The following is a 27,861-nucleotide window of genomic DNA, read 5'->3' as shown; positions in this document are numbered from 1 at the left end:
ATTTAAACCGAGGAACTAAAATGATGAAACTTCTAGAAGAAAATACAAAACTAAATCTCTAAGACCTTGCTTTAGACAAAGGTTTCTTAGTCGTGACTAAAGCACATAAATAACAAAAAGAGAGGAGACACAGAATCAATGGACAACATCGAAATCGAAAATTGTCCTGCCACCAAGAATGAAAGGGAGAAAGAGGTGGAATCATCTCAACACTTGCTATTTTGGGTGACAAGAAAGGTTAATAGTGCATGCGAATAAAGTGCGCCCAGCTGATCAAGAGGATGACAATAAAAGTTCCTGAGGAATGCGATGTTTGTGGTAATTGCTATGCCCCATGGGGGCTCACACTTTGTCAGCACGTGAGCTACTTATAGAACGATCAAGTCCAAATGATCTACCAACTACAAAACTACCAAACATTTATTTATTACATTTATTCATCAATGCATTGAGAATCCTTTATATGTACAATGTATATTTATGTACCTTGCATAACCGCATAAGTCCATAGTGCACAACACAACACAATTAACTGTGTACAATGTTTTGCCATTATCTGAGTTTACTCTGATGACTTGCACTGGCTGGAATGAGCCAGGGATGCATAGTGCGGACACTAGCTGCTGACAGCCAGCCTCAAGCACACTTCAAATGGTCATCAGTCATGATGGAATGGAACTTGGACTTCATGATCTTGATGTGGGCAAAGGCCGACTCACATAAGTAAGTAGAGCTGAATAATGCAGTCAAGGAGGTAGCACATTTTCTCCTGTTTGAGTACTTTCTCTCTGCGAGTAAGTTCCAGAACTGTTCATGCGCTCTGGACTTCAGCTGAATGTCGGCTTGTGGTGTCAAAATCTCCCATTCTGTATGAACGTGGTATGTTTTTGTCTTCTTACTTGGTCCAGCTCCCCCACTCATTTTAATTTCCTTTCTTATGTTTAACAGGGGAAAAAAAGCCAGGGTCTAAAAATGGGCGACAACTTAGCTGGTCAGTTTTGCTGCACTTAGCACAGTTGTTTGCGCAGGCGCTTGACACCTAAGATTGCATCTGATTGGCTGCGCTGTATATCAATTAAGTGACGGGATTGATCATAGGCTTACATCTATTTTTTTAATGCCGTGCGATCTACCCACACTACATTTGTGATCCACTAGTAGATCGTGATCAAAGTATTGAGCACCCCTGCTCCACCCTATACGATTCTGCACCAATAACCCCTCTCCAAACGTGTGTGGCTACGTATGCAGGGCTGCATGTATCTAGGTACATAGGTAGGCATATGTGTGAATACAATTGTGCATGTACTTGTTGATATGTATCATGGAGTCAGCTTCCACTTACAGCAACCCTGTCATAGACGCAAACACTGCCCGATCCTGCTCCATCCCCATGGTTGTTGTTCTGCTTGAGTCACTGTATGAACCCATCTGGTCAAGGACCTTCCTCTTTTTCCCTGAACTCTTACTTACCAAGCACGACGTCTTTCTCCAGGGACTCGCCTCTCCTGATAACATATCTAGAGTACGTGAGAGACTAAGGGTCTCCATCCTTGCTTTTGTTTGCTTGTTCAACTGGCCATTCATAGTATTTTCATTGTTCTTCACCAACACCATAATTCAAATGAACCAGCTCTTCACTGTCCAACTTTCCCATGCATCTGAGCCAATTGAAAATACCAAGGTGCTAGGTCAGGTGCGCCTTAGTCCTTAAAGTGCTATTGCTGCTCCGTATCACAATAAAGAGGTCTTGTGCAGCAGATTTGCCCAGTGCAACACTTCCTTTGATTTCTTTACTGCTGCTCCCATGAGCGGTGATTGCGGATCCAAGGAAAATGAAATCCTGAAACCATCGATATGCTCCATTTGCCATGATGTTTGTTGTTCACTGGCTGGTTTTCTTTATAGTGAGTTGTAATCCACAATGAAGACTGTGCACTTTGAGCTTTAGAGCAAACACTTAACTCTTCCTGGCATTCAGTGAGCGAAGTTGTGTCATCTGCGTATCACAGGTTCTTCACGATCTGTTTCCTAAGTCTGATGCCACATTCGTTTTCATACAGTCTGGTTGAAAGACTATAACCCCAAGGCACACCTTTCCTGATCTTAAACACAGAGTATCCCTTTGTTCTGTTCAAATGATGAACTCTTGTTCTGTGTGTGTGTGTGTGTGTGTGTGTGTGTGTGTGTGTAAAGTCACATTAAGTGTTCTGGAAATCCCATTCTTCACAATATTATCCTTGAGTTATTATGATCCACAGAGTTGAATGCCTTTGGATAGTCAATAGAACTCAGGTAAACATCTTTCTGAAATTGTCCATTTTTAACCAAGACCCACCTGATGTTGGCAGTGTTATCTTCATCCCGTGCTTTCTCCTGAATCTGGCTCGAATTTTTGACAGCTCTCTATCAATGTAGTACTGCATTCATGTTTTAATTATCTTCAGCAAAATTATACTTGCATCCGATGTTAATTACAGTGTTCAATAAGACTAGCTAAAACAAGGCCACAGATGGCTGTGGATAGACCATCAATTGCTCATATGTGGATTCAGAATGAAGGTGAAGAAAATTAAAATGAGTCCTGAGAGCCAAAATACAACACTCTGTACATCCCACAGGAAATTAGACATCATCTCAAGGCAGATTTGACATAGATCAAAAGTACGTCCACTGAAGGCTTGACAAGTTGTGGGATCGCATCCAGAGGATCAGACATGAACACAATAAAAGGTCATTAAAAAGATAGGAAATGACCAAAGAAGTGGGAGTCAGAAGAGACTTTGAAATGTGCTCTTGAATGCACTGACATAGCTAAAACAAACGAAAGAGATGATGAAGTAAAAGAATCGAACAGAAAAATTTAAAAGACAGCTAAAGCAGACAAAATAAAGCATTATTATAAAATGTGAAAAGACCTGGAGTCAGAAAACCAAACAGGAAGAAATATGATCAGAGTATTTCAGGCTGAAGGAAATGAAGAAGAAGAAAAAAATTAAACCCTCGAAGTGTGATTCTAAAGGATTCTACAACCAAAATATCAAATGATGCATTAAGTAGCAAAAACAAAAAAAAAATGGGGAAAATACAGTCAGTGTACCAAAAACAATTGGCCAACATTCAGTCATTTCAAGAGCTAGGATCCAGAATCAATGGTTTTGAAGGAAGGGTCCAAGCTGCACTCAAGGCATTAGTGAAATCCAAGGATCCAGGAATTGTCCGATTGCCAATTGAAATGTTTCAATAAACAGGCAATGCTGGAAGCAAGCGCTCACTGTCAATACTAAAGAATTTGGAAAACAGTTACCTGGCCAACTAACTGGAAAAGATCCACATCTGTGCCCATTCAAAGCAACATGGCTAAACAGAATGTGGACATTATTGAACAATATAATTAATATTACGGGCAGGTAAAATTTTGCTGCAGGTAATTTTAAAAGGATGCAGTGGTACATTGACAGGGAGCTGTCAAACATTCAAGGTGGATTCAGAAGAAGATATAGGAGAAGGGATGTCATGGCTGACATCAGCTGGATCGTGGCTGAAAGCAGAGATGACCAGAAAGATGTACATTTGTGCTTCATTGACTTATCGAAAGACTTTTTAACTGCATAGGTTGAACAACGCAGCCAAGAATGGGCACTCCAGAACACTGAAACGGGCTTACAGGGAGCCAATATGTCAACCAAGAGGTGTAACAAAAACAAGGGGATATTACATGTTTTAAAGTCAGGTAAGGTATACATTAAGGTTGTAGCCTCTTGCCATACTTATTCAATTTGTATGCTAAGCAAATAATCCAAGAAGGTGAGCTCTATTAGGATTGCAGAAAGGCACATTAACAACTTATTATGTGTAGATGACATACCTTGCTTGTTAAAATCAAGAGGACTCGAAGCACTTATTGAGGAAGATCAAAGACTACTGCCTTCATTTCGGCTTACAAAAGTCCTCTCAATTGAATCAATAGACATCATAATAAACAGAAGAGATATAGGTGTTGTCAATGATTTCTATTTACTTGTATCCACAGTCAACACTCATGAAAATCTTCAGGAAAGCAAAGGCAGCTCTGCATTGGGCAAACTGCACAAGAACTCTTGAAAGAGTTAAGCAACAATGACATCCTGTGAGGGCTGAAGTGCACCTGTCACAAGCTATGGTATTTGCTGTCACTTCATATCCATGTGAAAGCTGGGCAAGGAATATGGAAGACCATCAAAGACTCGATGCTTTTGAATTATGATGCTGTGCACGAATACTGACAGCACTATGAACTGACAGCACTATGAAACAACTCTTTCTTAGGAAAGTGAGGCCAGGCTGCTTCTTAAAAGTGAAGCCAGGCAATCCGGTCACAGCTGCTACCTACCCACCTGCCCCCTCGATGCACATTCTGGCCCCATCAGAAGCCATGCTCCCAGATCCCTCACCACCACCTGCAGCAGGATGGCCAGACAGCCAGGGGGCAACCTAGCCAGACCAGCTCCATCCCTCAGAAGCCCCAGACCAGCAAGTCTGTCTTTTGGAGGGGCCAACTGAAGCCCTGCCCTCCACTTCTCCTCCCAGCCCTGCATTCCGAGATGGTTTCTCATCTTGGCTAAGATAAAAACAGCATCAAAGAGAAAAGGAATATGTGGGAGCGGGGTGTTCCAGTGTCCCCCCGCCCCCGCAGTGGCCCGCCCCATGCCTCAGCTTCATGTCTATCCCATTCCCATACCATCCCCACCCTGTTGTATGTATTATAGAATTTATATATTTTTTCTTTCCTCTTCCCACCTTCTCTCTTGCATTCAAGATCATGAAACTTTGCTGTGGGCCCTGCCCTGCCTTCTACTCCTATTCACCCCGGTGGTGGTTGGGTGAGGTGGGAAAGGGGTTCCCCAAATATATATCAGCCCAACAGCCCGAAGCCTCCTCTTTTACCATTAGGAAAACAAAACAAAACAACAAAATGGCGTCATGAATACGGACAGCTACGTCAGATGCATTAGTTGCGGTGGTTTTCTGTTGGTTTCTGGTTTTGTACTGTGTCCTCAAATGTACTGGATGAATGTGCCTTGTATATATAAAAGAAAACCTCTAAAAAAATTGATGATGGAGAAACACGTCTCACCTAACACTGGGCATGTTGTCTGTTAGGAAAGACCAATGCTTGGCAAAGTGCAGTTTCAGCAAAAAAGGGGAAAATCCTAGATGAGATGGACTGGCATAGTGCTCACCCAATTGTGAGGAAGGTGTAAACGGGGGTGTTGTTTTGTCCTTTTGTACCTAGCGTCCTTATGAGGGCACCTAACGATAATAATGAAGCAGAATGAACTTGATGGAAGTGGTTTCCTCTTGTGTTTCTATGGCTCCATCAGAGAATGATGGAGGAAAACACCTGAGTTTCCACCTATGATAAAGGGGGGCATAGAGGTTCATTTTAAACTATATACTACAGGTATAATTTAAGATTATATAAAATTACATATGTATATATATAATCTATATATTAGGGACTATAAAAAGTTTATGAAAACAAAGTGAACTTTAAAATATTTTCCACGAACTTTTGAAAATCCACTCACTCATATTTTATCAAAATTGTATTTGCAATAAAACAATAAGCAATTTATTAGAAAGTTGGGTTGTTTCTGTCTGGTTGAGTGAAACGTGGGAGGTTGGAGAAGACACCATCCAACATCTAATGACAATTTCGTCTAATTGAAGGCAAAATCCCTAAATAATGAAAGTTTCCTAAATGCTGAACTCTCAGGTGTAAAAATAAATTCCAAGCTGAAGTAATAAAAAGGACGCTTCATTATTTGTATAATATCAAAAGTTCCTTAGCTCTAAGACATCCTTAATTATAAGGTAAACCTTTGAGTTAACGACTTTTAAGGGGGAAAAATCCTGCGGCTTTAAAAATATACATTAATTGAACGAAGCAGCCTATGTTCAAAACATCCAAGAGCAGGGGGAAAAATGTGCAGTTGAGAAGCAAGAAATAATGGTGTTATATAACAAAGCGGGGCACTGGTAACAATGACAAACACTCTACAAATGATAACATTTGAGGCTGTGTTGTTTGGATTCTGTAACCAAGCCACATCTGGCCATCAGCTCATTCATCGCATTATAATAATTATTATAAGAATAACATACACTGCTGGAGGGAGTAGCCGTGAACACAAGTGCCTCACTATACCTGATGGGTTTTTTTGCTGACCAAGTCGCCTGACTAGAAGATCATGTGGCGCAGCTGTGTTTTTCCCTGGGTTATGGAATACAATGGCTTTCCCATGAAGTCAAAGGCAAAGGAGAAACCACGGTTATTTATAAACCCACAGTGCCATAAAACACCGCCTAGATCTGTTGCCATCTCGTCTATTGGGATTTTAACTGTAATCTTTTTTTCCATTATTTTGATTGGCATTTCATCCATATGTCATAAAATTCAGTCATTCAATCGTATCCAGAAAAGTTGAACAATCACGATCACATCCATTTTAGAACATTTCCTTCTTCTTTGTGCTAGCAGAATCGGGATAGAGGGGTTGTCCCTCCCCAAGCCGCACAGAGCCCCCTAGAGGAGGCTGGAAGAGAATCAGGTGAGCACTAAACACCTACAAAGACCTTAACAGGGCATGCTCCCGTTCAAGTCCTTTCCCCTCACCCCTCAAAGCCAGGTGGGCGGTATACCTGGGTGGCCCAAACTAGGTCCAGGTGGGCTTAATTCAGCCAAAAGGGGTCAACCAATACCTTCAACCATGCCTCTCCAGCCAGAGTTTTAAATACGATACCTTAGCTGCGGGCAGCCAGTCCTTTGGCCCTTCTGTCTTCTCCCCTTTGGACCCAGCTCCTGAGCAGCCTCTCTGGCTGCCGGTCACCACGGGTGGGTGTGCAGTCCCACAAGGTTGCCCTTGTTCAGCAGTGACCCCAGCGTGGCTCCCTATGCGCGGTTTGCTAAGTTTCCCTGAAATAGTGTGTACTCCTGGAGACCGTAAAACCCGAAACTTCTCCTGTCCTTTATAAAAACCCACTTGGAACACAAACCAGGCTTTCCCATGCGAAGCCAAGAAGTGAGGTATTTACCCACCTGAAAAACCTAACACTTGTACATTGTTATTTGTGTAATTATTTTTCTACTTGTGACAAAAGTATACATGACAAAACCTTCTCCCATTCAACACCTTCTACATGTGTAATTCACTGTCTTTGATTACATTCTTCATGTTGTACCACCATTACTGATACCCTCTTCCAAATTATCCCACCGCCGTTAACATAAGCTCAGTGCCTTCTAAACAATACTCTCCCTCCGTCGCCCATGGTGACCAAGGGTCAGGTTTGGTTTCTTACCTTTCTTCTTTTTCGTAGTTTTCTTGAAGAAATATTCACATCATACACTTCCACACTTAAATCTCTTTTACAAGGAGCTATGTACATATACCGTCACAATCCGTTTTAATGCTCCCTCCCCCTCCCGATTGGCTGTGATCTTTGTGAAATTCTATCATTTGGCCTCTTCCAAAGCATCAGTAGGTGGGTTAAAACTGCCTATCTTGAGTCATTGTCCAGCTCAAAGCCTTGTGCTCTCATGGACCCTAAAGACCCATAGAAGTAGGTACTTTTTAAGTAACAATGCTTTATCATCGGCATAAAAACACAAACCACTAGCTTGATTTGCTATTTTACAGCTGGGTTTTATTGTGAATTGCCACAGAAGTGTGAAGATGAACGCCCCACTTCCATCCTAACTCACTTTGCAGAAGCAGCTCCATTACCAATTATCTGGCTTTTGTGAGTCAACTGGGGAACCAAATAGCAAAGGAGGGATAAACAGAATCCCTATGACTATACATTTTCAACAAGAAATGGAACCAGAACAGACAAGGAACATTTTCCTTCAAGTGTCACTATTGTAACATCATGTCCTCCAAGGTGTTAGGATGACTACCTTCTTGGAAGGTACCCAAATGAGTGTTTTAACAGGTTTTCCAAGAAAACACAGAAGATGTAGGTTTCCATGGGTTATGCCAGAAACTGGCCCATGAAATATGCAACTTAAGAGAGTTAATGAAAGAAGAATCATTCTGTGATGGGCATGCCAAAGATCAAGGTTCAATGAACTCCCCATTTTTATTACACAAAGGAAAGTTTCAAGAATGACTCTTTAAATGTGTATGAGCAGACTTCAGCACAAATGGCTGTTTTATAACATCTCATCCGTTCATCTTTGAAACTGTCACCCCACATTACATTTCCACTACCATCCTGTTGCTTTGGGGCTATGAGTTGTTGGCTTTAGCACATCAATTGGAAGCCCTGGTGGCTGGGAAAAGACAGGGCTTTCTAGTCCTGTAAAGAGTTACAGTCTCTGAAACACACACTGTTCGATAGGGCCACTGTGGCACAGTGGGTGATGCCCTGGGCTGCTAACCACCAAGTCAGTCATTAGAACACACCAGCCACTCGTGCAGGAGAAAGATGAGATGCACACACACCCCTCATAAAGAATGTACCGCCTCAGAAAGCCACAGGAGCTGTTCTACTCTGACTTGCAGTGTCATTATGGATCATAATAGACTTGATGGCAGTGAGTTTAGCCTTACAGTCACCGTGTGCGATATGATATTCGATTTGTGGAACTTGATACTACACTCACACAGGGGAGTGTGCTATGGAAATCAACTGTGCTTCTGGAGGCCAAGGACCACTGTAGGAAGTGCCCACATTCCTATAAATAAAGAGATTCACTGGCAAAGCCCAAGAATCAGCATAACAAGAAAACCCAGTTCTTAAAGGCCAGCCAACTCTTCTACTAAAGGCACCATTTTTAGCCTCCCATCCATGTAAATTTAGAAGCTGTCCAACTCAGGCTCAGTGGTGGGCTGGTTCATGGATGACTTAGCTCAATGGCAATTGCTCAAGCACACAGGGATCATTCTGGCATCGGAATGACTAAGGCCAACTCTGAAATAAAGCCCATTGTTTCCAGAACACAGAGTCCTTCTTGCAGGGCCCATGTTACTTCCTTAGACAGTCCTTCCTTCGCAGCAGAGTTGCCCTTGTCTTTAGGTGCCATCAGCTTGGTCCCAACTCAGTGACCCGACACACAACAGAAGGAAACACTGCCCCCTGGTGCTCTGCCACCCTCACAGTTGTTCTTATATTTGACCCCATTGCTGCAGTACTGTGTCACTTCATTGTGTTGAGGGCTCGTTTTATTGCCCTTCTAGTTTACCAAGCATGATGTCCTTCTACAGACTGGTCTCTCCAGAAAACATGTCCATTAGTAACAGAGCTGTGTACTGATGTAAATACATTAATCCATAAAAATAGAGGTATTGTCCTATGTACATATATTTATAAGGTAATACACTGAGGCTGTGGACAGGCCTTGGGTCTTGGCTCATACCTTCCTTCAATACAAGAACACTTTGTTCTAACAAAATGGCATTCTGTGATGCTTATGTCACTCCCCCCCCCCCCACACACACTCACTGAAGACAAAATGGGTGCATATGCAGATGGGGTGAAGACAGCGGATGGTTTGCGGCTATTTAAAGATATAGCATCTGGGATATTAAAAGCTTGAAGTTAAACAAGCAGCCATCCATCAGTGAAGCAACAAGACCACATGGAAGAAGCACACCAACTGGTGCAATCATGAGGTATCATCGGGATTGGGTAACAGGCATCAGAAGATTCTTAACAACAAAGATTCATAACAAACAGCAAACAAAAGCTCATTGGTGAGAATGAGGGGGATCAGAGCAGAGATCCAAAGTCTCTCTGTAGACAATGGAACCCCCTCCCCCAAGCCCCCACAGAAGGGTCCCAGGGAAGGGATGAGTCAGGTGCAGTAGAGCACTGATGGATCGAGCAATATACCTCTGGTTCCTTGAGGCTTCCTCACCCCCCACTATCATGACCCCAGTGCTGCTTCCTACTCTGGGCTGGACCGGAACATGTACATAGGGATAGGCTCACGACACACAGAACCCAGGAATAGGAATGGGAACAGTGATACCAAAAAGGCAGGGGGAGAAAGGTGGGGAGGGAGGGAGGGGTTACTGATCACAATGAATGGCACATAACCACACACCCTCTCCAGGGGGAAGAACAACCGAAACCAGAGGGGAAGGGAGACAGTGGTCGGTTGGAGATATGAACATAATAACAATCAGATATGAAAATAATGACAATCTATAATCTATCAAGGGCCACCGGGTGGGAGGGGGAGGGAGGGGAAAAAGAGGAGCTGATTCCAAGGGCTCAATAGAAAGTAAATGTCTATAAAAGAATGATAGCAATATATGTACTAATATGTCTGATACAATTGATGTATGGATTGTAATAAGAGGTGTTAAGAGCCCCCAATAAAATGATCTTAATAAAAAAGAAACCGTGTCCAAAGCACATAAGACAAAACCATCCTTGCCTCTATAGAGCACCCTGGCTGTACTTCCAGGACTGCACGGATCTTTTGGCAGTCCATGGTACTTCCAATAGTCTGGGCCAGTGCCACAATTCAAATGCATCGATTCTTCTTCAGTCTTCCTCGTTCAATACTCAACCATCGCATGCATAGATAGTGACTGAAACTACCACACCTTGAGTCAGGCGCACCTTAATCCTCAAAGAAACATCTTTGCTTTTGCGTACTTTATAGGCGTCTGTGTGGCAGATTTACCAAACGCAACGTGTCATTTGGTCTCATAAATGCTGCTTCCATGAGCATTGATTGTGGACCCAAGCAAGGTGAAGCCCTTCTTCGTTCATCTTTTCTGTTTGCCAAGATGTTGCCGACTGGTCCCGTTTGAGGGTGTGGGTCTTCTTTCCCTAGACCGTTTCTTCTGAGGTTGCCATATTTGACATCAGCGCTTACCGATTCCTAGGCCAGCCTACTATAAGTGGGCCAATGTGACTTTTGTCTTAAACTCTTTGCTTGAAGAAATGTAATCATTTTCAAGGCCAGTAAATGACTGGCCTGTGTAAAAGATGTATTGTTTGATTTTCTAATCATCGGTAGCCTTCAACATCAATGAACTTGACAGTTTCCTCCTCCCCTATCTCATAAGATCACTGCAAACAAATCCTACAGGGCTGGTGGAGTTGGAATTTCTATATCCTTAGTTTTCATCATCATCTGATACCTGTTCTTGATTTTCATTTTTAAATGGTTACTCATGTTCTTGAGTATCTTAATGATTTAAGGATAAGAGCCACATGCATTTCACTGGAAGTTAGGCTGGGTGACCACAAAAGCCATCTGAAAATAAGAAATTATATTAAGTTATTAGGCTGACTGAAATTCTGCCCAAATTCTGATGACTTTGCCCATGTGACCCTGAGTAATATTGGAATTAAGATGTTTTTGCCTCAGTAGATAGAAAATGGTAGCCAATGCAGTTTTGATTATGTTTCGTGTTTTCTGCTCAAAACTCTCTAGCCCCCTTAACAAGGTGGGCATTCTCCCTTCTGCAATGTACAAAACTACTGTAGTTTGGGATCTTGTAAAGGCATTTTGCTTCTTTTCTGTTTACTGTAGCATAGATCACCTACAAATTAAAAATATACAATATCAAATATTACTAAAAATATATGATATTGCTAAGGCACGTGGAAATTGTTGGGGGCAAATAGCTTGTCAGAATACTTTTTGTTTTGTTCTACATTCCTATTGTAGACTTTGGAGGCCTGCCTTGGCATGGTTCATTAGCCTTCTTTCTCGTTGTCTCTGCTCCTCCCTTTGTCCTTTTCTTTCATTCATTTTCTCACTTCTTCCCTTGCCTTTTCTTCCTCTTCTTTCCACCAGAGGTTGGTCCATTTCTTTCTCTTCTTCCAGACTATGGTGATATATCATGATGTTTTGTAGAGTTATGGGAGCTAGGTATACTTCGGGTTCTAACAGACTTTTTTTTACCCTTGTCAATTAAAGATATGCATATAGTAAAAGATAGAAATCTTAAGAGTATCCTTGCTGAGGAGAGAAGACTGAGCTTGGTAAGATCTGAGCTTCTTGCAAGACCCGTGTGACTTCCTTAGATAGTCCTTGGGGACCTCTTGTCCCCTTCCATGTCTTCATTTAACAAGCAGCAAGGCTGCAGCTAAGGGATGCCATCTCATAGCACCCCACACCTATCAAAGGTGGGCAAAATGGACAGGGCTAGAAGGTATTGGGTCCTCGGCTTCCTGTCATACAAGCTCTCAAATTTAGATGTCTATTGTTCTCTTCAAGTTAAGTTCTCCCCGCAACTACAAGGAAAAAATGAGGCTTCAACGTGCGGTCCGTGATGAGAGCATACTGCTTTCAGTGTACTTTTTAGTTAATGTTTTATGCATCCTGCAATTAGCGATTAATGCAATGATATGGAATTGCTGGTTAAAAGCATTAATTAAGTGTAAACATTAAAACCATGCCCTGACTTTTGGTATAGCTCTTCTCTCTTTTTAATATTTTGGGAGGCTGAAAACTCAAGTGGCCAAGATACTTTAGTTTGGACCCAGATCTCGGAGATTCAGAAACTTAATGTATCTGTCTACTGCACCCCTAAAAAATATGCTTTTTACACAGGGAACGGGCGTAGGAATGGTCAGTGGAGTCACTAGCTCATGGTCACACAAATAGGTGTTTCCTGATTTTCCTTGAAAAAGAATTTTCAGTGCTGATCATTTTTGCTTCCCCACTGGTATTTTTATGAATTCCTATGTCACACTGGTAAGGAGTTCTAATGGCACACGGGTTAGCATTTGGCAGCAGTTCAAACCCACTCACTGGCTCTATGGAAAAAAGACCTGGCAATCTACTCTTGTACAGATGATAGTTCACCTACATAGCCCCATAGAAAAGTCTTTTCAGTCATTAGAGTTGTTATGAGTTGAACTACATTTGATGGCTTCCAACAATGACAAAGGAGCCCTCGTGGTGTAGTGGTTACATGTTGGGCTGCTAACCACAAGGTCAGCAGTTCAAAACGAGTAGCCACACCTCAGGAGAAAGAGAAGGCTTTCTCCTTGCACATAGTTACTGTCTCAGAACCCACAGGGGCAGTCGCGGTTCTATAAGGTTACTGTGAATCAGAATCAACTTGATGGTGATGAGTTTGGGATTTGGAAAAACAATGGTACACTGTATATACTCTGACCCGAATATCAGCCAAGGCACCTAATTTTACCACGAAAACTGCATTAAAAATGTACTGAAAAACTCACATACGGTATCTGTCGATCATTTGGTCCCAAGACTGAGCCTGGTACCCTTGTTTATATGCTTGAGAGCCCAGGGCTTATCCCATCATGGTGTTGACCAGAATGTATGGTGTCCACATAGAAGCTCCCAGAGAGCAGGGTACACATCCAGCTTATACCTTAATACTATGATCTGTTCATAAACTATCCAATGTGTGTTTTTGACTAGAGAGATGGATCAGTGGAATCATAGAAGATAGTGGGATATATAAATGGGTCAATCAATTGATGAAAGGAAAAAATAAACAATCACTGTCCAATAAAATCCAGTTCTAATAAATACTATGTCTGTCCCTTAATTAGCTGCATTAAAATGGAGAAATTTCAGAACAATACTGAATTAGACCTAGGGCAACCACATATCCTTTGGCTATTACTCTCATTACAGTATGGTGCCATCAGCATTCATTTGGAAAACATGATATGAGACACATGCCTATGAAATAAATCACAATTTGGTTTTCATTCACCTTTCATCCTTATGGGTTGACATCGAGCTAAGTATACACTGCTGGAACTTGGCCGCTGCCTAAAACCATGAAGTCCAGCATGGTCCTCTGCCCCAAAGGCCCTGATGACACAGATCTGAAAGTGACCCCTTCCCCTAGATTGTGTAACATAGGGACCCTGTTAGGATCGGAGACGAAGAAGAAACAATGGCAGAGAATAGCAAATGAGCCCTTATCCCCAAGACAGAAATGTGTTAATGTCTGGTTATTTCGCATTTTTGTTTGCCTTTAGAATCTCTCCAACTATAAATAATAGACATTATAAAGCAGTGATTAAGAATGAGATGTCTAGAGTCACACTGCCTAGCTCCACCACTTATCAACTGTACAGTCTTCCTTGAGCTATCAACCTGTGCTTTGGTTTCCTAAAATGCAAAGAATAATTACATCTCCATCACAAGACCACACAAGGGATACATCAGGTTACGTCGCGGTTACAGAATAAACTCGAGCACACGGGCAGCTCGTTCTGCACAGACTTCAGATCAGCTGTCAGACTGGAATCGCTGGTGGCACCAATGGTGACCCGCTGGGTACTAGGAACTGAAAGGCTGGCTGTTATTATCTGCTAATAATCATAATAGTTATTGTTTCTAATTCACTTGTATATTTGTCTTGAATCCAGCTAGCAGATTCTTGGAAGCTATTTTTAATTGTTCTTCCTAACTTAATTGATGAAGATATTTATATATGTGCATATATATCCATACATGTGAATGAACATGTAGTTCGCCCAAGTAGAGACAATGTAAGTAGAGACAATGTAGTAGTAACGAATGGGAATTGTAGTTGTAGTTGTAGTTGCTTCCAGCCTTACTTTACAACTCTAGGGCCAGGCACGGCCTTGCTGAGCTTTAGCTTTCTCGTTTGTCAAACGGGAGCACGTACTGTACAGGACTGCCACATGGAGCCGGTGAGAAACTATACTGAAAGCACAGTGCTCCCGCCAGGCTTCTGTGTGACTGTATGCTCCTTATCTCTAATGTGAGCTTCTCCTTATTATGAGTTGGAATCAACTCGATGACAGCGGATTATCAAAGAGCTGACACAATCTCAATTCTAAGCTTAAAATTACTGATACTAATAAGGGGGAAATCAACAACATAGGACTCACATAGAATCCCTCTGTCTGAAAATATATTTGATTTTTTTTTAAGGTACGGCCTGACTTTTCATATTTTAACTCTTTACTTGGAAATCATGTAAACGAAACACCCACTTCTCTAGGTCCTTAATGCTTCCTCCCCTGACTGTTATGATCTCAGCCCTGCCTTGCGAATGCATCGAGTCCAGCATCCATACATCGGCAGAGACAAGAGCTTTCAATTAACGGAACTCAGAGCAGACAAAGCCCTCAGCAACAGTAAAAGGAGTAATGACTTCAGGAAGGTAGGGGAAGGGCAGGGGGTGGGAAGGGGAACTGAAGCAATGATGGCCAAATAACCCCCCTTGGGGAAGACAAATACCAGGGCTGAATACAGGTGAAGGAACAGAAGGGGCAAGATATGTATAAATAACAATACAAAATATATTACGGGTTTGCGAAGGTGGCGGGGCAGGGGAGGTAGGGAAATAAGAACTGCTATCAAGGGGCTCAAGAGGAAAGATAATGTTTTGAAATTGTTGATGGCAATAGTTGTACATATCCACTTAATACAATGGATGTATGGACTGTTATAATATATGTAACAGCCCCCCCAAAATGATTTATTACTTTTAAAATAATAATAATTTTAAGGAAAGATCCAAGAAGAAAAGTAGCACACAAAGCTCCTAAAGTTTACTCAGATTCACTCAGGAGTAACAATGTTAACAAATTAGCTAACAAATGAGCTAGTCTCCCCTCACTCTCAGACACATCGTTTGTGTTTAACCATTAGAAGGAATATGCTTCTTAGCCATGTGGGGCCGGACGCTTTCCTCAAGGGCTTCGACTCACAAATATTTCAGGGGTTGAGGGCACATAGTTCACTGTAATTGCAATGGGAAAAGACCTCATGGGTTGGATAGTAAGTCCCTTGTACGACTGAAATCATGCAGCTGGCATGTTTTTGTTGTTGAGATGACGCTAACCAGCGTGGGCAGGTGCTGTGAATGGGATCCTAGGGCAACATCAATGGTAGCATGCTGGGCCCCTAGGAGCTGAAAGGCAAGCAGTTCAAACCCGGCAGAGGCGCCTCCTGAAGCCGGGCCGAGTGATCTGCTTCAGAAAAGCTTACAGAGCAGTTCCATTCCACTCCACTCTATGGGGGTCCCTGTGACGGGGTTCCGGCCGAATGGCAGCCCAGAGCAGCAGCAGCCCCTGAATTCAACCAGTGAGGTTTTCTCATCGAGAGCTTAGCACCAATGCAGCCCATTATAAGAGCCAGAGCGGGACTCAGATTTCTTTTTAAATATTTCTCACGAGTTAAATGATTCTTGAGAGACTGAATTATGTTCAGCTTTCTCTTAAAATAAATAATAAATGATTAAAAAAAGAAGATGGTGAGGATCCTGTAAAAAGTCCCATGTACCTTCCTTCATACATCGCTGTGGAAATTGCTCTATAATTACAACAAATCTTGATGAAAAATGTCAGCTAAAATTATAAAGCAATTAAATAAATTAAATTGGCTGCCAAATAGATAGATTAGAATCGTGCACCCAGCCAAAGACCCATCCATATGTTATTAAGAAGACAGTCTTTTTTTATTTTAATTCATATGTTAATTTCAGAAATGGTCTTGAAAGTGGCTGTGGTCTGAAACCAGCGTGGAAATCGGTTCCTCATCCATTCACAACAGGACTGGTCCATTCCATTCCATTGGGCTTTCACTGGCTGATATCTCAGAAGTAGCTTAATGGCCAGGACTTTCTTCCTAACCTATTTTAGTCCAGGAGCCCTGCAGAAGCTGGCTTTTACCACAGCAACAAGAAGCTTCCTCTGGCAGACAGGTTGTGGCTGTGCATGACGTTAATGGTCAGGCATCAAACGGGGTCTCCAGAGCTCACTCTCTCATGGCTACCAGTCAATTCCAGTTCATAGCGACACTATTGGATAGAGTAGAACTGCTCCTGTGGGTGTCCATGTCTGCAAATGTTTACAAGAATAGAACACTTCATCTTTCCCCCACAGTGGTTTCAAACTTCTGACCTTGTGGTTAGCAGCCTAATGCATAACCCACTAAGCTGGCAGGGCTCTTTGTCTCCAGAGAGGAAGGGTAGAATTCTACATCTGAACCATCACTGCCTCTTAAGGTGAGACTACATCCACACATGTACCCTAAGTTTAGATTTCGTAGGCAGTTAGACACAGATTTACATACAATTAGGTCATTAGTTTATTGTGCCAACCTGGCTGCTAAACAAATGGCTTGGTGAGTCTCGCCTTTCCAGTTCTTGGGTCGCTTGCTTTCTGATGGTCGAACCAGGGTGCAGCTGCCTTAGCCAGTTCCCTGCTTTAGCTGGCAAGGCTCACTTCTTGCAAGACATCCCTGAGGAGAAGCCACATGGGCCTACCCCTATGCAGCCCTGGGTGCTGGAGCAATTATGTGGAGATCCCTGCCAGTGCCAAGATGCTTACACACTCACTGACTCAGCTTTCCTCCTGCAGTCAGCATCATTGCTTCTGCTTTGTGAGATGGAGGAGGACTTTGTGGATTGGTGTCGGACATAGGGGTTATTGTTGGACTTGTGGGCTTGGACAGCACTGGGTTGGGATGTTTTCTTGATGCGCACATAACCTTGATATAAAACTCTCTCTTATACATGGGTTTCTGTGGATTTGTTTCTCTAAAGTACCCAGACTAGCGCATATGGTTTTCACCACTTGCAAGTTGGGTATCCTTGGGCAAGTCTAAGCGTCTGAGCATTGTCCTCACCTCCTTTGCTGCAGTCACACAAAAGGGGCAATGACCTTCCTGCTCCCAAGGTTGCACAGGGCTAGGGGAGCCAGAGCTTGTAAATCACTTAGCACCGAGCGTGAATGAAGTTCGCACTTGATTAATGACGGATGTTATTAGTCAGTGCTGAGGTCTGGTCTAACATGTTTTCATAAGAAGATTCTAAATTATATCAACTCTAATTAAATTTAATTGAAACTCCTATGGCTTTTCCTGTTAGTATACTTCAAGAACTTTAGAATAAGGAATATCAGCCAAGCCATGTTTAGAATAAGGAATATCAGCCAAGCCATGTTTATTTCCATCTATTAAGAGACACATATAAGCCTAGTCCAGAGTTATGAGTTTTTCAAGTTTGTAAGATTTTTCTTTCTCCTCTTTTCTTCTCCAATAAGACTTCATCTACTCAGCAAAATAGACAATGGCAATTAGGGTTAACAACATATAATAAGAAATACAAAGAAAAAGAACATTGGGGAATTAGCTGATACGGGAATATGCAGAGAATGTGCTGTTTCAGGCAGGCCTATTATTGGCTAAACCAGCCAATTATTGATCTTCACTATGTTCTAGGCTAGCCTGGAGTGCTGGGGTGTTATTTAACAAATGTGGGAGATCTGATTTATTTTCTCTTTTAAACTGAGCATGTTCAAAAAAGAATCTTGCTACAGATAAGGCTGGAAGCCTGAAGACAATTTACAAAGAGATAAAAGAATGCTGAGCCTGTAAAAGCGTGATAGAGAGGAGCCCGGGAGGGGTATGGAAGAAAGGGCACTGACCGCAACATAAAACCTACACAGTCCCACGCACATTGCTGGGGGCTTACATACTTCTCCTAAAGCTCAGTGCAAGTCACGAGAACACGGAGGCTCCCGGGCTGGTGTTACAACCAAAGCTGGCGCGCGGTGGACCCCACACGCCGCGCTAGTCCACATCCCACACCAGGGCCGCCTCTCTGGAGTGTTTCAGATTCCACTTCCAGAATGGTGGAATAATTTCACTATGTGTTCATGCTATTTCCCACACACATTTTGAAGCCACCTCATGCAAACCCAGTGCCTATGACACAGACAAGGGTGCCATCCCAGCTCAAGAAAAGGTATAACTCCCTCTCTCCTGATGTTCCTTTCTAGCATCCACGCAGCTCCCAGGTCATGACAGAGATCCGTTCCTTAGTGTGACTTTAAGTTGAATTTGTAGTTAAATTGAAATAGGTACATGCAGTTCATGCTTAGTTTACTTTAAAGGACCCATGGGGGATGTAGTGGTTATTGTTGGGCTGATACGTGCAAAGTCAGCAGTTTGAAACCACAAGCAACTCTGCAGGAGAGAGAAAGGGATTTCTCTTAAAGAAGAGTTACAGTCTCGGAAATTCATAGAATAAAACAGTAGCAGTAAAACGCAATGGTCTGAGAAAACACTAACCTAGTCTTGAAGAAAGAGCTCACTTTCTTCACTGGAAAGTAGATGTAATAACACACCTGCCCCTCACTTGTAAACATAATTAGGTTCCACAGACCAGGTTGGTATGTGAAAACTGACATCATGCCAGAATGGAGTATGACCACATCATATCACATACTGCCAAATTATATTATTATATAACTGCCAAATCACTGAGACAGACACACGCCACAGATATAACCTGGACCGTCACAGTTAGCAATACTCTCACCTTGTTTGTTGATGTCAAATGCATACTGTTAATGCACAAAGTGGTTGAACAGATTTTTATCATGGTCAATATCATAAGAAGATTTTTACAAGCATACATTTAAGAGTAAGAAGGCTCAACTCAAGATGCCAGCTCTAAGGAAATTCTTTCTATCTGTTGGCTCTGGGAAAAGACTTTGACCTCCTCTTAACATTTCTGGGCTCATTGTTCCTGGAAGATATTCTTGGCATCACACTGCCCCTGGGTCTATGAGGTTCTCAGCAGAGGTACAGCAAGTTCAAAGGATGCACTCCGTTCCTAACTTTTCTGTCTTGGTGGTACCAGGTCCCTTTCTGTTAGGTTGTTTCTCAATTTATCTCTTGTGAGATTAAAGATGATGCAGGTCACACCCCAAGAAAACCCCTCTTAACATCAGATTAGGGCTTTGTTCTGAATAAGGGTGGTGAGTGAAGAAATTGTAACTCATGGGACACGATCATTTGTTGATGATGTATTGTGTGGGGGTGCAGGGGGTGGGCAGCGTAAAGTACTAGTTTGAAAGGTACTAGGAACCCTGGTGGTGTAGTGATTGCAAGTTCTTCCTGCAACCTGGAAGGTCAGCAGTCCAAAGCCACTAGCCACTTTGAGAAAGTAAAACAGGGGCTTTCTATACCTGGAAGGAGTTATGGTCTCAGGAACTTACAGGGGCAGTTCTACCTTGTCCTATAGGGTCATTATGAGTTAGCATTGGTGGAGGACAATGAGTTTGGTTTTTCTGAGAATAAACAGGAACCTAATCCTGCCTCATTAATATAACAAACAATCTAAGTTTATAATCCTGCCTCATTAAGCACAGGCAAAAAAATAACAAAAACATATTCACTGCCATTGAGTCATTTCTGAGTGTGTGCGTGTAACAATTCAGTTCATGACCATGGTACATGTAAAATGTCAGATAACAGGACAGTTGCTACATGAGGAGCAGGTACGGTCGACACTCTCAAAACTGTTGATAGGCTTAGAGGAGCGAATATAAGCAAAGTGGTTGTTAGAGTTCCTGCCACATGGAGGCTATTCATTAATTACTGTGTTAAGTTTTTGTTGTTAGCATTTCAGCCATGCGGCCTGGCGTCAGGTGAGTTGCTCTGCGGCACTGCTCAGCTGCCAGCGATACCTACCATCAGCACAGCTGGAGGGATGGATACAATGGCGTCTGTCATGTGCACGGGCTCTTGATTGGCACAGAATGAACATTCATAAAACGACAATTTCCAGTCCAGTGCAGAATTTAGAATTCCTGAGCAGACGTTGCAGCTTGGAAACAACAACAAGCCTGTCTGGATAACCTCGAAGGAGAAGGGATGACAAAATGCATGAGCATGGAAAGAGAAATAAAAGGGAATACCAGAGAGTGTCAGCAGAAGTCACTGACAAGAACTGGAGCAAACAATGCTTTGTATCCAATGGCAACAAAGGGCTTGTTAACAAATTACAACAAAATTCAACGTGCCAACTCCCTCCCAGAAAGATCTGGGCACTATAGATCCCCCGGGGAGCTTTCCCAGTCAAGCTGAGCCCGGGGACCGGTGAAAGCATACGTCCTTGGGGGCTGGCAGAAGGCGGGGACAGCAGGACTGTCCAAAGTAGAAATGTGCAGGTCTTCTCACTGACTCATTGGTTGGGTGGCTCTTTTCTCCTCTGGCAAAGAGACGCAAATAGAGATTCCAACGGGTTTCAGTGCTCTGTAAAGGTGCACTGGGGCTGTCTACAAGATGGGGGCGCTCCTGGTATTGATCAGGGATACTGCATGCTCTGCACTGAGCGGGACAGTCCGTCCGCATGAGCAAACGACTGTCACGCTCCCCTCATGATCTTTCCCATCAGACACTATAGGATGAAAACTGGTCTATATCATTCTGTGAGTCCAGATTATAATTCCAAATTATAACTAAGGGTCTTTTTTTTTCCCAAATCAGATGACTTTGGGGACCCAAACTGCAGGGTAGATCATGTTAGTTTATGCAACAGCCATTGATCTCACCCAATACACCCATCCAATAGGAAACTATGTGTGAGAAGTGACACAGCAAACAAAAGGGGAAATACCCGTCATACGGGCAATCTTACGTTCATAAAGTGTTTTCTACATACATATAGTATCGTGCTAAGTACTAAAAAAGATACAGAAGCAAATCACAAGCATAAGAAATTATTTTTGATATGATTGAACTATGGAATGATATGATATATATATATAAAGAAATTATCTCTACTCATGAATTGACTTTGTTGTCCTTACATTCCATTATATATAAATTCACGTCTATGAAGTCAACACGGACTCATAGTAACTCTATATTGGGATTCCAAGGCTTTGTGCACCTTTATGGGAGCACACTGCCTTATTTCTCCCTTGGAACACCTAGTGGACTTGACCCACCAACCTTGAGCTTAGCACTCTAATGTTTACCTAACAGTGCTACTGGTACTGGTACTATACATGTGTCTGTATGTACATTAATATACATATACACATATAGATTAAGGGTGATATGTAGTCCGTAATTATAGATGACATAAAGATATATAGTATCTTCAGCCGCAACAATTTAGAATCATTTGTTAAAACAAGGAAGCCTATACCATAGTATGCAGAATATAATTGTTGACTTCTTCTATGACAGCCCCAATAGGCAGCCAATGCTGAACAAGTGAAGTTGGTGGGGGAAGAGCGGAAAGGTCAGTGGTAGGCAGTGAGAGGTGGGTCAGAGGAGGGGAAGGCTGGCCAGAACATCCCGGGAAGGTCCTCAACAGTTAGGAGCACAGGGAAAATTTTAGAAGAATGAGTACAGGGAAAGACAGGGGGGAAATTGAGAAGTGATGGAAACATAATGAAGACAAATACTGATGGAATTACAGAAAATAGGGTCCGAAACCAAATTCCTAACATTTTGAAAAAAGGTCAGAGTTAGAGACGACATACACCTTAAGGTGTACGATGTACCAAAATACCTGGTACATAGTAGGAACCCCCAATGGAGCCCACCTATGATGGTACGTGTGATTAGTTACCACAGTATTATGGTAACCAGTCACGCTTTTGTACTTTGGACATGTTACCAGGAGAGGCCAGCCCCTGGAAAAGGATGGGATACTTGGTAAAGTCGATGGACAGCCAAAGAGCAGAAGGCCCGTGACAAGACAGACCGACACAGTGGCTGCACCCATGGGTCCAAACTATGGTAAGGATAGCACAGAACTGGGCAGCGTTCATTCTGCTGCACGGGGGTCTCTGTGAGTCGGAGCCCCCTGGGAGGCACCTGACCAAGTCACACTGTTTGCCACAGGTTGGACTTTGCCAAGGGGCCCTCATGGCAGAAGGGTTCAAATGCTCAGCTACTAACCCAAAGATCAACAGTTCAAACCCGCAAGCTGCTCCACCGGAAGCAAAGGTGGCAGTCAGTCTGCCTCAGGAACCCGCTGGGGGAGTGCTACTTAGTTCCACAGGATCACGGTGGGACCAAACGGATTCTCCAGTAACGGCTTTGGACTTTCAGAGGATCACACAGAGCCTTTAACTGTCCCTGGTTAAGACCAAATGGTTAATAACCAGAGTGAGAACATTTCCAGTGATTTTATCAGGAGTGTGGCCTAGGGATGGTTGCAGAACCATTTTGCTTATGAATTGACACCTGACGCACTCTGCTAACGTCAACCCCACGCCCAACACAGGAATCCACGGTCCAGGAGGAAAGCTATTTTCCAACATCCCGTTCTTTGCCCTGGCCTCTCGCTGATAAATAGGTCTAGTCCGTGTCATCAGCACTAATTATTAAAGACCACTCAGCAGAATGCATTGATTCCGGGTAAGTAGTTCCAGAAGCAATTGTGCTTCAGAGAAACTAATAGGTCCAAGGTGTTGCAAGCAATTTATGTCCCTGATGCCACATTTACACGCCAAGTAATAAACAATGCCAACTGATGTCAGGTACTCACTTACCTGTTGGAATTGGCATTTCTACAGCTAAAGGTTCAGAATCATAGATGCCTTATCAGGCCAAATTAAATTCTCTTGTAAATAAAATATGTTTAATTCTTTAGCAAACTTCTTTCCATCAAAAATGGCTCAGATGCTGCTCCAATGTTTTCAGTGTTGGAGAGGGCCCTGAGCAACATAGTGTTAAATTACAAAAGCAAAAATGGCTTATTCTTTTCTCTGGCAGGTGACCTTTGCCTTAAAAGACAGATGAGCTCCCTAGAGTTGCACGCAGGGAAGTGAGGAGGAATGGGCGGGGGAGGGGTGGTTCAGCATCTGTAGAACCAGGACAACTGGAAGAGTTGTATCTCGTTTTGACAGCAGCAGTATAGCAAACGACAAGGCCTGTCAGGTAACACATTCATCTTCACTGGAGAGTGGCCGTCCCACACCAAGAATCCCTGATGTTGTCACATCACCAAAGACAAGAAGTCATAAAGCAGGATGGCTATCAAGGCTGGAGGTCCCGTGATAGCTAAACCACAGTGAGGAGCAACTGCGGCCCCCATCTCCTGGAGCCTGGACTTGGACAGCTGGGCAGGTGGGTAGTGCCATCTATCAGTCATCATCGACTCTTCGCAGGGCTGCCTCTCCGCGTCTGTCTGCCTTTTATTTTGAACACCTTAATGCAAAAGCGGCTCTGCAGTTTCTCTCAGATGCTAAGTCACCAAGGAAAACAACAAAAACACAAAGCATCTTCTGCTTCCTTTATTGTTCATTTATTTACCAAATATTCGTCCTGGGTTCTACATCCCACGTACTGAGCTTTGTATTCGGAGGCTACCCATAGGCTAATATTTCAACGACATCATGATAGATTAGTTGCCACAAAAGCACACCCTAATTGGCAAAGTGGAGGATCAGTGAAAATGAGGGTGACCTTCCTGGAAATAGACTAGCACAACAACGACAACAAGGTAATCAAACACACCAAACTAGACCAAGGATCAGAAAGCCAGGGCAGAACCAGACAACACTTCACTGGGTTTTAAGTGAGGTCCCGATGAATGGCGGCTGACTAACAGCACCAAGAGACAATAGCAAGCTACGTGTGGACTAGAAACTGAAGTCATGGCCTCAGTCTAGTACTGTTGGGTGGGACAGGCTTGTCCCTCCCCATGCCTGAAGGCCCCCACAGAGGAGGCAGAAAGAGAATCAGGCGAGCTTAGCAACCCATAAAGACTTTAAGTGGGCATGCTCTAATTCGGGGGCCCCCAGTCCCCGACCCAGGTGGGCAATACACCTGGGTGGCCCAAATTAGACCAAGGTGGGCTTAATTCAGCCAATGGTATTAACCAATACTTTCAACCACACCTCCCAAGCCAGAGATTTAAACACCTTGGCTGCAGGACATGACCCCTCCCCCAACACCCCTCTGACCCCTCTGTCTTTTCCCCTTGACCCTGCTCCTGCACCCACTTGGCTGTGCCGAGCTCTCTCTGGCCTCAGATCACCACGTTGGGTGAGCAGCCCTACACAGTGGCCAGGGGTCAGTGGTGCACCCCAGCGGGGCTTCCCGTGGAGAGGCTGGTGGTTTGGAAAAGCTGTCCTTACTGTTAGCCGCCCAATGGGAAACCACCAGGGCTCCTTTGATGAGACTCGGCTCAGAGGGTTGCGGCGAGTACTTGGTGAGAGCAGGAGTCAGGTAGGCGTTACTAGTTCCATCTTACCGGAGAGTAAACGGAGACCCAGAGAAGGAAGTGGCGTGCACCGGCCATACAGGTCACACCCAGGTGCTGACTCTCCTTGCTCTCATCAATGTTCTGTGGTGGGGAGGGGGTGATTTTCAATGGTAGATATAATTAACTTTCAATGAAAATGACCTTTTTCATACTGTGGGAAGTGATATTTTCAAATAAAAATGAAAAAATAAAAGGAGAACAATAATAGCTGTAGCAGAAACAGCACAGGATGAAGATCTAGCATGGGTGAATTGTATAGTCTGTGAATTATATCCCAATAAAGCTGTTAAAATGGTTAATATTAAAAAATAAAAATAACACTGGATGGGGAGTGAGTCATGTGGTATTTAGAAGCAGCCTGGTTTTGAGGAAGTTTAATTTTTGTTGCTTCTTACCTATAAAGCAGTGATGCCAGTACCTGCATTGTCTTCCTTGGGGAATCCAGGTGAGGCGGAATCTTAAATGATACAGCCCATTATGAACCACAGACCGCTCGACAGCACGATGAGGGTACTAAAAAGGACTTGAGAATAGAAGGACTCTTTTTCTTGGTTTCTAAGGGTGCACGAGCTTTCTAAACGCGTAAGACAAACAGTCTACCTCCACTTGCACCTGTTCGTGAAGTCATCCATTCTCAGGAGACTGACGTCACTAACACAGCAGCAGCAGGAAGTTCTGGAATAGGCACATGACATGAACTTGTTTCCCTGAGGCCCAGTTACAACACAATCAGGAAGATCCATTCTTCCCATCCAGGACTTCCTAATCCATTAGCACAACAGGCTGGCCCTGAGCTCCGCTTTACCAGCCACATGGGCTAAAGGATCAAAACCAACACAAATGTGGCCAGAACCGTCCAGACCTGAAACGGAATCGCAAGTCACACGGCACGCCCTAATGCTGGGAAACAGAGCTCTGCTGAATTTCCTTCACATTTTATGAAGGAAATGTAAAATGAAATGTCACCTGTTTTCTCTTTCAGAAGGGAGACCATTTCCACTCTCCAAACTCCTGACTCATTCGTTTTATAGAACTGAAACACCAATCACCGAGTGTCGCAGACAAGCAAAGACGAAGCATGATTTTCCAGGGCCTTAAAAAGACTTAGGTCATTTTTGCTCCAATTCCTACAGTGGTAAGCTTAAAAAAAATCAAGCCAGTTAGCTCACAGTCAGGTCCAATAAGTGAGTGGAAAAGAATAAATGGGAAAGCATCTTGAAACGTAACCATGGTAACATCACAGATGCATCAAGAAATGGCGCACCCATTTGCGTCCTTCCCCACTTCTTAAATGGGAATCTAAGTAGGGGGAAAATTACACAGAGAACGATCTTGATTCTGCAATTACCAAATGCTGCAAAAATGTATTCAGCCTGGTACACTGTCACCTCAGGGACAGCTAAGGTGCAGCTACGGGAGCCTGAGAGTCAAAAACATCTGGATCTACCATTTATCAATGACATGGTCTTCCCGGGACTCCGCTCCTCATCTGTACCACAGATACTAAGAACCTCGGTTTCCAAGGCTTATTATAAGGTCAGAGCAAAAGTGAACTCAGGAAACCTGCACTCTGACACTGGGTCAGTTACGACATAAAGTGACTCTCTAGGACAGTGGTTCACAACCTTCCTCATGCCGCGACCCTTTAGTACAGTTCCTCATGTGGTGGTGACCCCCCAACCAGAACATTATTTTCATTGCTACATCATCACTGTCATTTTTCTACTGTTATGAATCAGGCGACCCCTGTGGAAGGGTTGTTCGACCCCCAAAGGGATTGCGGCCCACGGGCTGAGAACCGCTGCTCTAGGAGAGGGTATAACTTCCCCTGTGGATTTCTACCCTGAGACTGTAATGCTTTACAGGAACAGAGAGTGTGGTGGTTTCAAACGGCTGACCTCGTGGTTAGCAGAGAATTGGAGCGGCGAAAAGAAACCATCCCAGTAAGAAAATTATAGTCATGCGGTCTTGTCATTTTGAATGACATCAACTAACAGAAAGCCATCCCAGGATTCACATCTCCTGACCAGCTGTAGAAGACTGTCGCATTGGGACACGGGAATCTTTCACTACAATTTAGATGCCAATTAACCTACCTCTAGATGTTACCGTGGCCGAGACTGTTGAAGGGAGGAACGAAGGGAAAGGCACTGACTGGAACGTGGCCGGTAGGAGGAACAACATCCACATCCTCCTTTGTCCCTCCTTTCACACACAAACTCAGCTTTCTGAATCCTTCCAGTTTGTATGCCTGGTTTTCCCAGATTTGGCCCAATCTAACAGTCTGGAGAGGCTGGGCTTTTTAAGTTGTGAAAATCTTTTCTTTCTTTCTTTTTAAAAGGCAGAATTCCTTACAGAAGTATAACACCCACCATGGCAACAATAAAGGGGAAAAGATTTGGAAACCATTTATGCAAATAAAAATCCTGATATACGCAACCTTGAGCTATAAATCTGGTAAAAGTTAGCGCAAGGGAAGAGGGGCGTGAAGGAGTCCTTCCCTTTGCTGGGAGCCGTTGGTCTCCACAGACACCAGCCTGCAGGCTTCCCCAGCGCCAGTAGTTGGTCACTGCCATCGAGCTGATGTGGACTCATGATGCGCCCTGTGTACCAAGAGCACAACCGTGCCATAGGGTTTTCAAAGCTATACTCCGTGATGGCAAATCACCAGACCTGTCTCCTGAAGCATGTCTGCATGGGTTCAAATCCCAACGCTCTGACTAGTCATTGAGCACCTAGCTATGACACCCTGAAGCTCCCTTGGCCTGTACTTTTCCATTAATGATCATGATGGTCAATAGTTACGTAGCCTGACCCCATGCCAATGTCTTCCAACTGTCTCTGGACCAGATCCCAATTC

General features: G+C 43.4%; 1 protein-coding gene across 16 annotated transcripts in view; it reads right to left on the bottom strand.

Annotated features, from left to right (window-relative positions):
• Nucleotides 1-27,861, bottom strand: part of MAGI1 (membrane associated guanylate kinase, WW and PDZ domain containing 1) — a 728,953-nt gene that overhangs the window by 270,709 nt on the left and 430,383 nt on the right. The gene's annotated exons all lie outside the window — the stretch shown is intronic.

The sequence above is a fragment of the Tenrec ecaudatus genome, chromosome 5 (genome assembly GCF_050624435.1).
Source record: "Tenrec ecaudatus isolate mTenEca1 chromosome 5, mTenEca1.hap1, whole genome shotgun sequence".
Classification (NCBI taxonomy): Eukaryota; Metazoa; Chordata; class Mammalia; order Afrosoricida; family Tenrecidae; genus Tenrec; species Tenrec ecaudatus.
The sequence above is the reverse complement of the archived record's forward strand: the minus strand, read 5'-3'. Positions and strand labels throughout refer to the sequence as shown.